This window comes from Solanum stenotomum, chromosome 6, assembly GCF_019186545.1.
Source record: "Solanum stenotomum isolate F172 chromosome 6, ASM1918654v1, whole genome shotgun sequence".
Classification (NCBI taxonomy): Eukaryota; Viridiplantae; Streptophyta; class Magnoliopsida; order Solanales; family Solanaceae; genus Solanum; species Solanum stenotomum.
In genome coordinates this window covers 2,158,840-2,174,481 of record NC_064287.1, presented here as the reverse complement: position 1 = coordinate 2,174,481, position 15,642 = coordinate 2,158,840, and the positions used below count along the sequence as shown (strand labels likewise).

Genomic DNA, 15,642 nt, shown 5'->3' with positions numbered 1-15,642 from the left:
TGAACTAGCCAAACCTAGAAGGGAAGCATAAATGACTCAAGAGGAGTGTAACACCCACTAAATTTTCTAAGCTAAGTCCCGAACAGTTCTTCATTTGCGTATAAGGTCGTTTCCGTAGGTGTTAAGGTCTATTATTTAGTATGGGAATGAATTTTGATATGAATTTAAGGTAACAAAATTCCTCTAGCACATGGTTGAGTTGTAAGCTTCCTTACCGATTAAGTTTTGATGTAAAGTTCTACTTAGGTCAACTTTAAACGATCATATCTCTTAGCACATAATGAATTAGGTGACCCATGACCAATCAAATTGAGTCCTTTTTTCAACTCCACCAAGTTTGCCTCATTTCGAGTTCAGAGTAAAACGTTATGAATATTTTACCAGAGACTACCACAACAGTGTTTTCTGAGTCAGTGAACTACAAAACCCTTTTATGGGTCGTAGTTTGGGGTCCGATTCCCAGATCCATCTACGGGTCGTTGTTTGGTACCGTAGGATGAACCTTTTAGCCTTAAAACTTCAATATGAATTCCATGGATGGGATCTACGGTCTGTAGATCAAACCATAAACTATAGATGACCTTGTGGAAGGTTTTCAACAACTTTTTAAGTGGGGTTTCTTTTGTATATTCCCATTCATAATACCAAGACATTATGTTTTAAATTCAATAAGGGGATTATATTCTACTAAATACTGAGTTTTCATTTATTTTCACTCTGTTATTGTTTAATGCTTTCAGATAGACTAAAGAGCCCGGCAACACAAATGTTTGTTCAACTGATCATTCTGAGTACAACTTCAAGTTCACTTACACAATGAGGATAAGGATCCCTTTGCTTACTGCTCATGCTGTGTGCATTATGAAGAGGCAGAAAGTTCTCTTTCTTCATTTTCCAAAATTTATGTATAAGAAATCTCAGATAATTATCTTTATAAACATGACTTTTATAAACAAATAGGGTTCATGTGATACAAAACATGAACAACAATTTAGAATTCAATTTTTTTACATAATAGAAGTCAAAATCTCAATGGTTATGGAATTGGAACTCAGAATAAGAAACACAACTGAATTCAAATTTCAAGAAAACAACGATAGAAATCTAAACATAACGTTTCACTAACTGAATTAAGATGTTTGAGATTTCTATCACTGTTTTCTTGAAATCTGAATTTAGTTGTGTTTCTTATTCTAAGCTCCAATAAGAAACTCAATAGTCTCTAATCTGAAGTTTGAATATTTAAATATATCAAATCTAAAACTGAATTTATTGAAGTTTGAGAAGGACGAAAAAATAAATAAAAGATGTTTTTGGTTATATTTTATAAATTTAAAAGGTATTTTTGATTAAATGAAAATTACAAGGATGTAACAAAAACTAAACTAAAATAATAAGGATGAATTTAATTAAGTAAAAAATACACTAAATGCCATGCATATATTTGTCTTTTTGTTTTTATATTTCACCTTGTTTTCTCCTCCATTTTCAAGAACCAAAACAACTATCTTTCTCCTTTCATCTTCACTTCGTTACAACCAAGAAAAAAAGTTGAAACAATCCATAGAACCTAAACCCATCTTCTCCAATCGTCCATTTTCATCTTCTCCGATCCGGTCATCTTCTTCTCTGTTGATAAAACCGTTACAGAAAGCATAAAAATCCATCAACAAAATCCCTGTCCAGTCCCCAATTCATTTGTCTAACTCAAACTTTTGATTTCACTTCCAATTTCAGTTAAGTTCCAAATTCTAACCCTACCTTTAAATCCGATTTGATCCTGAATCATTTCCATCTCTTGCTATGAATAGAAGACGAGGTAGATCAGGCAGTAAACAATCTTTAGATCAGGTGTCCAATGGTTTTCTCGGTAATGTCAATGAAGAACAATCATCATTGGTTTCTTCATCATCTTCAGGTAAAGTTAGCAAAACTCAAGTGAAAAGTTCTGATTTTTCTAATAGAAATGTGATTCTAAAGTGGTTAGAAGTAAAAATTCGAGAAGGGGAGTTGTTCCAGATGAGATTATTTGTATAAAAAAAGAGTCAACTTCTGAGGCTTTAGTTGCGTTAACGGCTAAATTTCCGTTTGACTCGTTAAATGATGAGAAAATTGAAGCTAGGGTTGTTGGTGTAGTTGGTGGGATAAAACAATGTCACTATATTTTAATTAGGAATCACATTATTACAAAATGGCGTGAAAATGTATCGATTTGGGTGACAAACGAAATGTTTGGTGATGTTATACCTGAACAGTGTAGTGAGTTATTGGATTCTACCTATAACTATTTGTTATCATACAAATATATTAATTTTGGGTTGGCGTTGACAATTAAGAACATGATTCTAGCTGCGCCAAGTAAAGACATAGTGATTGTTATTGGGGTAGGTCTTGCTTGGTTGGCGGCTGCACGGCAACTGATGTTATTTGGATTTGAGGTTATTGTTTTGGAGGGACGAAAGCGTGCAGGTGGATAGGTGTATACAAAAAAGATGGAAGGAGGGAATAAGGTGGTAGTTGCTGATCTAGGAGGGAGTGTTTTGACGGGTATACACTAGGAAATCTACTTGGTCTGTTGGCTCGATGGTTGTCGTATACACTTCATAAGGTGAGAGATCAATGTCCACTCTATCGTGCTGATGGAAAGGACGTAGATAAGTATTTGGATAAAAAAGTAGAGGCTGCTTACTATGTACTTTTGGACAAGGCAACCAAGGTTAGACAAGAATTATCTCAAGTTTTTTTTCTCTTGGAAAGGGATCGAAGACTTTGCGAGAGGATTCTGGTGTTGTGACGAATGCTGAGGAGATGAGCTTGTTTAACTGGCATCTGGCAAATCTGGAATATGAAAATGCAAGTTTACTTTCACATCTTTCCTTAGCATATTAGGACAAAGATGACCCCTATGATATGGGAGGGTATCATTGCTTCTTGCCTGGTGGAAATGGAAGATTAGTTCATGCTCTGGCTGAAAATATGCCTATTCTTTTTGAAAAATTGTTTATTCCATTCGTTATGGTAGAGATAGTGTGAATGTGATTACCGGAGGCCAATTATTTGAGGGAGATATGGCATTGTGCACCATTTTTCTCAGAGTTTTGAAGAGTGGTTCGATCACATTCATTCCAGAGTTTCCTCAATAAAAGCTGGACACAATAAAAAGATTGGGTTTTGGACTATTAAATAAGGTTGCAATGTTATTCCCGTATGTGTTTTGAGACTCTAATGTTGATATATTTAGTTATGTTGCTGATGATCCTAGTTGTCGGGGGGAATTCTTTCTATTCTACAACTGTGCAACGATTGCTGGTGGGCCTTTTTTGTTAGTTCTAGTCGCAGGAGAAGCTGCACACAAGTTTTAGAGAATGGCCCCTACTGATGTAGTAAAAAAAGTACTTCAAATTTTATAAGGTAAATGATAGGTTCCACATTAACTTTGCTTTAGTAAAAAAATAGATTTTGGTATATTGAAAGCAAAGTTAATGTGGAACCTATCATTTTCCTTTTAAAATTTGAAGTACTTTTGTTACTGCATCAGTAGGGGCAATTCTTTAAAACTTGTGTGCAACTTCTCCTGCGACTAGAACTAACAAAAAGGGCCCACTAGCAACCGTTGCATGGTTGTAGATTTGAAAGAATTCCCCCCGACAACTAGAATCATCAACACCATGACCAAATATATCAACATTGGAGTCCCAAAACACAAACGGGAATAACATTGCAACCTTATTTAACAGTCCAAAACCCAATCTTTTTATTGTGTCTAGCTTTTGTTGAGGCAACTCGAATGAGCCTGATAGAACCACTCTTCAAAAATTCGAGAGGAATGGTGCACAATGCCATTTCTCCCTCAAATAATTGGCCCCAAGTAATCACCTTCACACTAGCTCTACCATAACGAATGACATGCACAATTTTTTTAAAAAATAATAGGCACATTTTCAGCCAGAGCATGAACTAATCTTCCATTTCCACCAGACAAGAAGCAGTGATCCCCTCCCATATCATAGGGGTCATCTTGGTCCAAAAATGCTAAGGAAAGCTGTGAAAGTAAACCTGCATTTGCATATTCCAAATTTGCCAGATGCCAGTTAAACAAGATCATCTCCTCAGCATCCATCGCAACACCAAAATCCTTTCGCAAAGTCTCCAATTCCTCTCCAAGAGAAACAACCTGAGATAATTCTTGCCTGACCTCTTGCCTTGTCCAAAAGTTCATTGTAAGCAGCCTCCACTTTTCTTTTTATCCAAATGCTTGTCTACGAGCTTTCCATTAGCACGATAGAGTGAACATTGGTCTCTTACCTTATGAAGTGTATACAACAACTGTCGACCCAACAGACCAAGTGGATTCCCTAGTGTACCTGTCAAAACACTCCCTCCTAAATCAGCAGTTGCCACTTTATTCCGTCTTTCCATCTTTTTTGTATACACCCTTCTACCTGCACACTTTCGTCCCTCCAAAATAGTAACCTCAAACCCAAATAACATCAGTTGTCTTGCAGTTGCCAACCCCGCAAGACCTGTCCCAATAACAATCTCTCTGCCTTTACTTGGCTCATTTAAAATTCTGTTCTTAATCGCCAACGCCACCCCAAAATTAATATACACGTATGATAACAAATAGTTATAGGCAGAATCCAATAACCCACCACACCGTTCAGGTATAACATCACCAAACATATCCTATGTCACCCAAAATCGACACGTTTTCACATCATTTTATAATAATGTGATTTCTAATTAAAATATAGTTACATTGTTCTATCCTGCCAACTACACTAACAACCCCAACTTCAATTTCCTCATCCGTTAACGAGTCCGAAGGAAATCCAAATGTTAACGCAACTAAAGCTACATAAGTTGGCTCTTTATTTAAACAAATAATCTCATCCGAAACAGCTCCCCTTCTCGAGTTCTTACTTCTAACCACTTTAGAATCAACATTTCTATTAGAAAAAATTGAACTTTTCACTAGGGGTTTTGCTAACTTTACCTGAAGAAGATGAAGAAACAATGCAGACGGTTCTTCATTGATATTACCGAGAAAACCACTGGATGCCTGATCCAAACACTGTTTACTACCTGGCCTACCTTGTCTTCTATTAATGGGGATAGAGATGGGATGGAATTGTGTTATGAATATAACTTAGCTGAAGGACCTATGTGAGAAGATGTCATATTCCATTTGGGACCCTGGGAATATTCCTATATATAGAAGAGGGAAATACTCAATTAGGGTGATGCTATGAACTTGTCTCTTATTTCTTAGTTTCTTAGTTTAATCTGGAACCTCCCTCCATTCTTCCTTTTTATTTTGACTTCTTCCCTTGGAAGGATTTGTTACTAGTTTTGGAGTAATTAGGGTTAGAATTAGAATTTTGGAAGTGAATTGAAATTGGGAGTAAAACTATTGTTCGGGTTTGAGTTAGACAAATGAATTGGGAATTGAAGAGGAATTTTGTTGATCTAAATTCAACCATTGGAGATAAATTTGGGGTTGGTGTCACTGGCTCTATTTCTACCCCTCTGAATCCTAGTGTTGGAGGAATAATATTGGCTGATGGTAGCTCGGGTATATGTGCTTCGTCTTCTGGAGCAAATCACGGTGGTTGGTAAAAGACGATATTGTGGGAGCAGAAACTTTGTATTTCTCTCTTCTATGGTAATTATTTTTATGCCAGTTTTCTCTTTCCTCAATTAAATCTTACAGCTTTTAAGCATCTTTATAAGCCTTTACTATTATATCCTCTTTGTCATAGCATAGTCAGTGAGAAGTATAATATCTTTTGTATGATTGTGTTCTAATAGCTCGTCTTAAAAACCACCTAGATTCATGACAGTGCGATTACAATTCTTTCTTTCTCTATTGAGGAAATAACTATGTACTGTGCTATTGTGCATGTCAATCCATAAGAAAGATTTTGCTATTGCTAGCAGATTAACAGGTAAAAAGAATCTTTTTACATGTATGGTCAATAATGATAAAGAGAAATTTGAAAAATTTGATTCTCTTGCAACACATAGCTATTTATGCTTTACTTAAGCCGAGGGTCTATCAGAAACAACCTCTCTATCTCTATGAGGTAGAGGTAAGGTTTGCATACATCTACCCTCTTCAGACTCCTCTTGTGGGACTACATTGCGTATGTTGTTGTTGAATAGAATGTGTTGCAACACCTCATGATCTACACTTCTAACTTATTTGAGATCTTTTTGTCTCAGATGTACTCAAGCAGTTGCGTTAGGCCAAGTACTTGTGTAGGTTCTGATTTTCTTGGTCTATTTTTAAGCATTCCTCAGATGATAAAAGCTTCAGTCCGCTGTTTGATTGCTTCTGCTCATGATGAGGGAGAACTTTCTGCCTCTTCATAATGCGCACAGTACAAGCATCAACTGCATAAAGTCTATCATTGCCGATATCTTCAGCCAACAACTTCTTACTTTCATCTGTATGAGGAGGAAGCAAAGGGATCCTTATCCTCATTGTGTAAGTGAATTTGAAGTTGTATTCAGAATGATCAGTTGAACAAACATTTGTGTTGCCGGGCTCTTTAGTCTATCTGAAAGCATTAAACAATAACAGAACAACAGCTTGTCAAGTTCCTTCAATCAGTGCAATAGTTTGAAGGTCAAAATTCGCATAGATGTTACATATACTTGATGAATACATCCATGTCAATTTAGTGATTGGCTTCCGTGTTTTTGTAAAATACAGTGAGACTTTTGTTAATGCTAACTGAAATCATGCAGATACAGTATTTAATTCTCCCTGTATGTGTTTGTATGTGTGATCAACTGTAAACGTATGCATGTGTTTTCATTGCAGAAGCTGGATTATCTGTATGTGTATGTATGTGTTTTGAAAGCAGAAGTTGGATGTATGTGAAAACATCAATAACTGTATGTGTGACCAGCTGTATCTAAGTAGCGTCGATTGTCCAGTGCCATTTCTTTGTCAACTAAGTTACTATCTTTTTCCTGCAGCGAATACTCACAAATCCATTTTGCTCAAAAATGGTCATGAGATTCAGGATTCCAACCAACAGTAGTCGCAGAAGCTTCCACTCCTGAGTGAAGGGATCGATTGATGATGTGCTAATTCGTATTGAGTCATACCATATGTATGATGATCCTCATGAGACAGAATTCCAGCAGTTGTAGAACTTTGTATCCAAGTGTTTTGCCTCTGTAATATAGTCCTAAATGATTCAAATTTGGCAGGCACACACTTTTGTCTTGTTAATAAGTCTTGTAGAATGAAATTGGTTATACTATAAATTGCTCCCTCCCTCCTCAAATTATCTGTCATGGTTTCTAAAAATAGTTGTCTCAAATTATTTATTATTTTAAAAGTTAAACACAACTATTATATTGTTAGATTGAAGCTTTCTCTTTTCTTCTCCTTTGAACATGTTTGATAATCTATCGTTTCTACGCACTACATAAAAAATGATCATTAGCGGCAATTAATGTAATTTTAGGGGCAATTAACACTCTTGTATATGTCCCTTAAGCCTTTAGCGACTATGGTTCTAATGACACTTAACTAAATTTCGGTAAAGACTTTAGCACTTTTTATTAATGTCTATTTTTATTGCCGCTAAAAGTTGTTTTTGTTGTAGTGGCGTTTCATGTTCTAGTACAAAGATCCATCAAACGTGGTACAAGTAAAGTTGCGTCCAAACAAAAAATAATTGCTTTAAATTCAAAGCTATATCGAGCTAAAGCCTTTCAATGTTTAACATTATGATTGTCGGTCCCTCCTAACCGCTCTTCCAAGTTTTGCTTCTCAAGACAAAATTCTATCACGGGACATGCTTTCATTTACCTGCACACAGACGTCTTGTAGCACGTTATCAGTTTGGCTTGAGAACAGCAACGTTTCATCGTTGTTGACGTCTGGTGCAAGAGATGGCATCTGCTGCTAACATGGTGTCATCATTAGAACAGGTCACAAATGGCTCATCAGTCTTGGCTGGTTTAGATTCTATGGAATCCATCCTAGGCCATTTGAAGCTGCTAGCTTTTTCTTTTGCTGACCTGAAACACCATCTTGTTCTGGACCTGTTTTTCGACCCCAAGTAGTAGGATTCCATGAGATCGTTCTCCCTATACGAAAACTTGAACTTGGTCTTCTTATAAATCCATTTCTCAGCTAGAGAATGTCTCAGATTTTTCATCATCCACACTCTTTCATTGACCTGACCATGACGATAGAATCCTCTGAATCTGCTGTGTGCAAAGGCACTGCAGTGTAGGTATGCTGTTGAACATAGAAAAGCCCTGCTGAGGTCTCGTTTGCAATGAACTATATCATGTCCATCAACGACCCGGTTATCTCTACAAAGCCATCCACTGCGGAAAACGCATGCATTTTCTTGATTGCAAAATATTCTTCATCACTGGTAGTGCGGGAAAACAAAATAGACGAAGTTCTCAATAAACTATGCAACAGTTCTAAAACTGAAAATCTCTTCTACATAAAACTTGCAGGTAAAAGTTGAACTTACAATTAACAAAGCAGTTTAATAACACAGCCTTCTCAGGAAAATATGAGATCCATCATCTGCACATGCTATATCTGATCGCGTACACTTCATGATATACATCATACTTCCCAATACTCTAGCATAAGCTAATTGTGAATCACTTTCGCCTTCACTCTTTTGAAGTGCCAGGCTCACATTTATTGGAGTCTTGACAATATAGATATCCAAATATTTAAAATTGTCAAGTACCTTTTCAATATAATGAGATTGTAAATGTCTCTACTGACGATCAACATGTCATCATCATATAAACAACCAATGACCTTGTAATTTGGAGTGTCTTTAATGCAAACACATTTATTACTTCCATAATTCTTAAATTTATTTGCCAACATAGTTTGGTTAAATTTTGCATGTCATTGTTTGGGTGCTTGTTTTAGTCCATAAAGTGACTTAACAAGTTTGAACACTTTCTTTTCTTTACCAGGATTCACAAAACCCTCAAGTTATTCCATGTAAATTTGTTCCCCCAGTTCTCCATTTAAGAATATACCATAGCTAATGAAATTAACATCCGAATGGATGTGATTCTAGTTACTAGCAAGTATGTGTCGAAAAAATCAAGACCTTCTTTTTGTCTAAAGTCTTTGACAACAAGTCTTGCTTTGTATTTGTCAATGATTTCATCGACTTTCATTTTCCTTTTGAAGATCAACTTTGAACCAAAAGGTTTATTTCCCAGAGGAAAATCAATCAACTTCCAATATGGTTGCTTAAAATTGAATCAATCTCACTATTGACATCCTCTTTCCAAAAGGAGGAGTCTGCAAAAGAAATAACTTCTTTGAATGTATGAGATTCATTTTCAAGAAGAAAAATTCTAGTGTTATATGGATAGATGTGTTCAATTAATATATTGTCATGACTATCTGAATATTTGGACTTATGACCCAAAAATTGGCATGCTTTACTATTTATAGCATATTCAATGAAAAGACAATCCATAGTCTTAGGTCCTATTTTGATCCTTTTGGGGATAGAAACTCGGACTTTGGCTAGACACCCTCACACTTCGAAATATTTTTAAATTGAATTTTCTTCCTTTCCATTTCTCATATGGAATAGATTATCCTGAATAGACAACGTTTTATTGCTTCCTTTCTGAATGAACAATTTTTTTGTTATTCCCTTTTGTTGTAAGGATTAAGGCACTCAACATTTCCTTCCAAGTTTGGTTTGGGCAATAGTTTGATGGATGATTTCATTTTCCAAACATATTTCTGCAAAAGGAGATCCATATTCTCTGCCTCTATCACTTTTAATCATTTTTATCTTTTTATCCAACTGATTTTCAACTTCAGTTTTATATTACCTAGATATTTCTATTGCTTCATCCCTAGTTTACCATTCAGCAAATAGACATAACCGTATCTAGTGCAATTGTCAAAAAAAGTTATGAAATACTTTTTTCCACCACGAGATGATGTTGACTTTATATCACAAATGTCAGTGTGAATCAACTCTAAGGGATTAAAATTCCTTTCAACAAATTTTTAAGAATGCTTAGCATACTTAGATTCAACACAAACTTGACATTTTTATTACAATTTTGTGTGATACAAACATTGTTTAGAGTCAACACTTTACCAGATGTCCATTTCAAAAGAACCTTTCCTTAACCCTTAATTTTTGGCTGTCGTAGAATTATCGGGTCCAATAAGAGCATAAGACCCAAATGCTTCTTTTGCAACACAAACATGACATATGACTTTTCACCAATATTCATGTCCATATAAAGTTGTATATAATTTTGTGGGTCTACAATACATTTTTCAAGTATTTGAAAATAATTTTCCACATTTTTTCCTGTTTTTAAATTTATACTACCAAATGCCATTGGCAGCATGGAGCCTCTTTAGGAAATAATATTCTACAAACGAATTGTATTGCTTCAATTCCCTTTGACAATCTTTATAAAATGTCAAAGTTCATTCCATAGAGGCACCTATTGCAGGCACAAAATTACTAACTTTATGTCACTAGTCTTTTTTTTTCTTTTTTCATAACAAGACAGACCACTTAGTATTTAGAATATTGACAATAAAGACTGGAACTTTATATAACTTGTTTCTAGTTAACGATGGAGTATTTATATTCTTCAAATCGTCAACTGAATGAACTTTGAATGCTGATGAAGCTTTTATGACTTCAAATCAGTTTCAAAACCAGACGGGCTACAAACCAAGAGGTTTTAATCTACAAAAACCCCAAGTACAACACTGATTTATTCAGCGAAGTTTTCATATTCTTCAAACCGAATGAGCAGAAAATCAAGAGATTTTTGTCTCCAAAAATCAGAATTAGAAAATCTCAAAGATATGTTTTTCTTTTCAAAGAGCTTTCCAACTAAGACAATTTGTATAACTTAAATGTCTCAATAGTTTGCAATAATATCTTATCAAACTAAAATATGTATATCTCAATCTGCAAGCTAAAGAATTTAAAAGGCAACACTATTTGCCAAGAAAAATTCATTCAAAAAACATATGGCTTGCAAATCTTTTTCCAAAGACACTCATGATAAATATAAAAAAAGAACTAACTTTTAGAAACTATTTGTTTTTGGACATGTGTGTTGCATGTGTCTCCCATGCAAATTTTTATTCAATTAATATTTTTTTTTATTAAAAGATGTGTGTAATAGTAATAAAATGTAACACTTACAGTAAATCTTTAAAAGTGTGACAAGAAATAACAAACGGGGGATGTTTTTTAATGTTTAAAATACAAACTTACAATAATTAAAAATTCATGGTAAAATAAATTAAAAGAAGTCTAATAGAGAGAAAACACATTAAAAACAGAGAAAAAAAAAATACAATGATTACATCATTCTTAAGGCTTTAATCATAGCAATATAGATGAAAAAAGAAATATAAAATCAATAAAAAATCTTTTGAGTTCTTCTCGACACTGTCTGGTTGGGTTCGAAAGTGATTAGGGCGACATATGGAAACTTACATATGGAAATTCATCATGAGATTGATGAATTAGATGACAGAAAACTTATACTAAAAACATAATATTATTATATGAAAACTAATATAAAAGGAAAATATTAAATTGTTGAGAGAATAAATCTCCCCATAAATTAAACTCTTAATGTCTACATTGTGGATGTTATTGTGTTATGCTATGAGAATAGAGATCTTCAATTTATAGATCTCCAAACTTTTCCTCTGAGGAAAGTATAAACCAAATACGGAAGATAATTATATTTTCCTTTCAGAAAAAGTTTAAGAATTTATGGTAATACTTTGACTTTTCTTTAAGGAAAAAAAATAAACTTCAAATAAGGAAAGAAAATCAAGGTAAAACCCTAACACGTCTCTCCAACCAATCAAAATTCAAGAGTCTTTTCCATAGAGCCAAACTATATAATGAATAAAATAGTACAAGAATGATATAAGTGTTTCACTATTTTAACTAATAACTATAGATGAAAAGGATAACATTGAGTAGAGATCCCAAGAAACAAAAAAATGAGTTTATATAGATATTCATGGAGGAATACCAAAAGATATCTTAAAGTTCTAAATTAATTATGTGGAGGTTATGAATATAAAAAAACATGAGAGTTATGAAAATTAAGAGTAACAATTGAATAGGTAATTAAAAAAGAGTTATGAAGGAGAATATTTAAAGTAAATAATGGAGAAAAATAAATAAATGAAGAAGGAAAAAAAATAGTGCAATTGATATTTAAGTGTGACCATAGAAAAAAAATAAAATTGTAATTAAATATTAATATTTTGTACATAATTATTTGCTGGAAAGAATCCGTATAAAGACACACACACTAATATATATATATATATATATATATATAGACACGATACAGTAGGTTTAATGGGAAATAAGGGAATAAAATTAATGAAACCCTTAAAAATAAACTCAAAAGAATATGCTGGTAGAGAATGGAATTTAGAAAATTTTTGTAAAAAGGAAGTTCTAAGACCGAATGACCACCTTACATACACTAATAATAAAGGACAGACCTCAATCAAATTTACCAACTATAAATATTCAGACCAAAGAGAAATAGAGACCTCGACGACAACACCAGCAAAACAACAATAAACATGGAAGGAATGAATATCCAAATCATAAAAGAAGACGACTATGAAGTAGACAAATCAATAAACTAGACCACAAATTAATAGTTTATTTTTTTTACTCTGTTCATCTCTTTTCCTTAGCCTATGTTCTTAGCAACTTCTTCTTTAACCAAATCCGGGATACACAGTCCTTCGGTTCTCTGACCATGGCGGACTTTCAACTTCCCTAGGTATTTACAGGTTAATCTATCATTGTTACTAGGAGGGTAAAGAACTAACCATTTACTAAGAGTAAGTAAGGACTCATTATATGAGTATAAACAGTATATGTATGAAAATCATATAATTATAATAACAGTACTATATATAAATAACAATACATAATACATAAATTGGGGAGAAACTACTAAGATCTGAAAACATATAACTACTTACATGATAGTGGTCGGAGAGAGGTTTCCCTTTCGGGAGTTCCCGGGTGACCTTGCAGCTACTTTAGAAAATAAATACTCACACTCTTTTTACAAACAAACTCCACTCTTTTTTTTTAAGGGAAGGAGAAATGTAAAGCTAACTATTTTTTTTTCTCTTTGCTATGATCCGCTTGCTCTTCGCTCTTGCTCTCTTTCTCTGTCTTTTCTTCTTGCAAATGGTCTTATATTTATAGGCGAGGATGGCCTTCTCCAGATTTGAAACTTTGGATTTCAAAATATTGAATAATCTTTCTTTACCTTCCGGGTGCTCTTTGGGCACATCGTCACATGGCTTTTGAAAGCTTTTTTCAACATAATTGTCCTTTTTCTTGTCCGATTTAGAGTAGTGGTGTCTTCTTTCTTGTCTGCTTTAGAGTAATGGTCTATTATGTCATGACTTACTTATCATTCTTTGTCTTTTCTCGTTATTCGTCATTGCTTACGTATTTTCTACGTGTCTAGATTGTGTAATGCTATGGAGTCGAAACTCATCCCTGAGTTGTAGTCTTTGTTTGGGTCTTGAGCAAATTGTTATAACGATGGGTTGTATTCGTTACTTCCTTAATCCTCAGTGTCTGCAATCTCTGGTTTGGGGTTTGGGGTTTGGGTTTTCACTTATAACTACCTTAATCTTTTCACTGAGTAACTTGTGGAGGGAACATTGTATCATTTGTTCAATTTTTTTGTATTTCTTTCTTTTTAACAGGAATCCTCTAGTCTTTTTTCCTTTTTCTGTGGTTTTTGTTGTATTAAAATTAGCTGGAAATATTCTCACACTTTTTGGCAATGTGTCAGTCATTAACGGATTTGATAAGTCTTTATCCACTACCGTTTGAACGGGACTAGCTGTACCTTTAGTTGATACAATAGCTTTCTCTACATTCTTTGGGGAATGTACACCCTTCTTATCCATTTTAAATTGAGATGGAGAACTCTTTTGTTCCTTTGGATTTTCTTCTATTTGTAATGGTTTGGTCTAATTGATTTTGAAATGTAAAATTTTTATTCTCTCTTGTAGAAGGTGGATATGTTGGTTCATTTTTTCTTTTTCTCTTTCGAGTCTCTTAATGGTTTGGTTTTGTCTTTCGAAGCCGTCTGTCATTGAAGAGCAGTGGTCACAAAATATTATTTTGTCTATGTCATTTCGGATATTATATTGTAGGAAAGGATTTGTGGTTTGTTTTTAGGTTGGACTTATGAAATAATTTGGTCGTAGAGTTCCCCTTGCGTAATCCAGAACTTCGTTTAGGTCATTGAACCCTTTGAAGAAGGGAGTGGGGAAGTCTTTCATTGAGTCTATTACCTTGTCCATGTCTGGAAAATTCCAGCCAGTCTTCCTTGGACTACCATATAGAATTTGAATTTTTTGTCTTCATTCTTTTCTGTAAAATTATGGCTTAACGAATTCATTACTGAAATGAAGTAACTATTGTCTTGTGGTACTTTGTTATATGCCATCCATATATTGTCTATCAAACATCTCTGTGGTCTATCTATCTTTGTTTCTGGTTTTACCCTGAAACTTAAGTTAGATTGGGGGGGGGGGGGTAAACTATTAAATTTTGTCTTCTGAAATGCAGTCTTTCCATGCTTGGGGTATTTAGTCTTGCCTCATTTAATTTTGTCTGGGGTTTGAACAAGGTGTTCCTCAATAAAGTCTGGAGATATGTCTTTGTCCCTTTGGTCTGTAGTGCTGCTTGAGCTGGAGGCCCTAGCTTTGTGTTTTCATGTACTCATGCTGAAAATAAATAGTTAGTCTTCATGAGCCTGCTAAGCTGATCTGCTAAAGAATTATCTTTTCCTTTTATGTGTTCTAGAGATATATTATATATTGACATGGCATCTAAAAAGTTTAACCATCTTCTTTTACTACTACTCTTTCCATCTATTTTTTGATGAAATTTCACAATAGCTTCGCAATTAGTCCTTGCTAAAATTTCCTTTTTATTGATAATATATAATTTAAAGCTATTTAGGCCGTAGATTACTACTAGTATTTCTACGTCTATACTACTCATAGTTCCTTATTATTTGTATTTTCCGCTTTGGTAGGCACATATTTTTTCATCTTTTTTATTTCCATACTTACTTTTCTTTGTTTTAAGTAATGCTCCCCACCCTTGTAGACTTCCATCCGTTTCTACTATTGGATAGTGAGTTTCCAACAGGAGAGATAAGTCTGGTATGGTTCTAACCATTTGTTTGAGTTTTTGTACTAATTTTATGTCTTCCGTATTGAACGTCTTTTGTCAATTAGTTCCTGTTTTTGAATATAGGGGTCCTTCTACTTTTCCTAGGTCTTTTGTAAAATTTCTTGCATAATTTAAAATTCCTAGAAATTTTTGTAAATCTTTAGTTTTGTCTAATTTATCTGGCATATCTAGGACTTTCTTTGCTATGTGAGGTTGTAATTTAATTTTTCCATTTCCAATTTCTACTCCTAGAAACTTTATGAGGTTTTTACGTAAATCCATTTTTTTCTACTAATTATGATTCCGTTGTCTACAAATAACTTAAATGCTGTTTGTAGATGTCCTAGATGTTCTTTAATATTATTAC

At 34.0% G+C, this 15,642-nt stretch overlaps 3 pseudogenes; 1 reads left to right on the top strand and 2 right to left on the bottom strand.

Moving 5' to 3' along the window:
- The first annotated feature begins 1,803 nt into the window (after nucleotides 1-1,803).
- Nucleotides 1,804-3,410, top strand: LOC125867235 (protein FLOWERING LOCUS D-like; annotated as a pseudogene).
- An 84-nt stretch (nucleotides 3,411-3,494) lies between these two features.
- Nucleotides 3,495-4,683, bottom strand: LOC125867234 (protein FLOWERING LOCUS D-like; annotated as a pseudogene).
- Nucleotides 4,684-7,886: 3,203 nt separating this feature from the next.
- LOC125867233 (uncharacterized) lies at nucleotides 7,887-8,377 on the bottom strand (annotated as a pseudogene).
- Nucleotides 8,378-15,642: the final 7,265 nt, after the last annotated feature.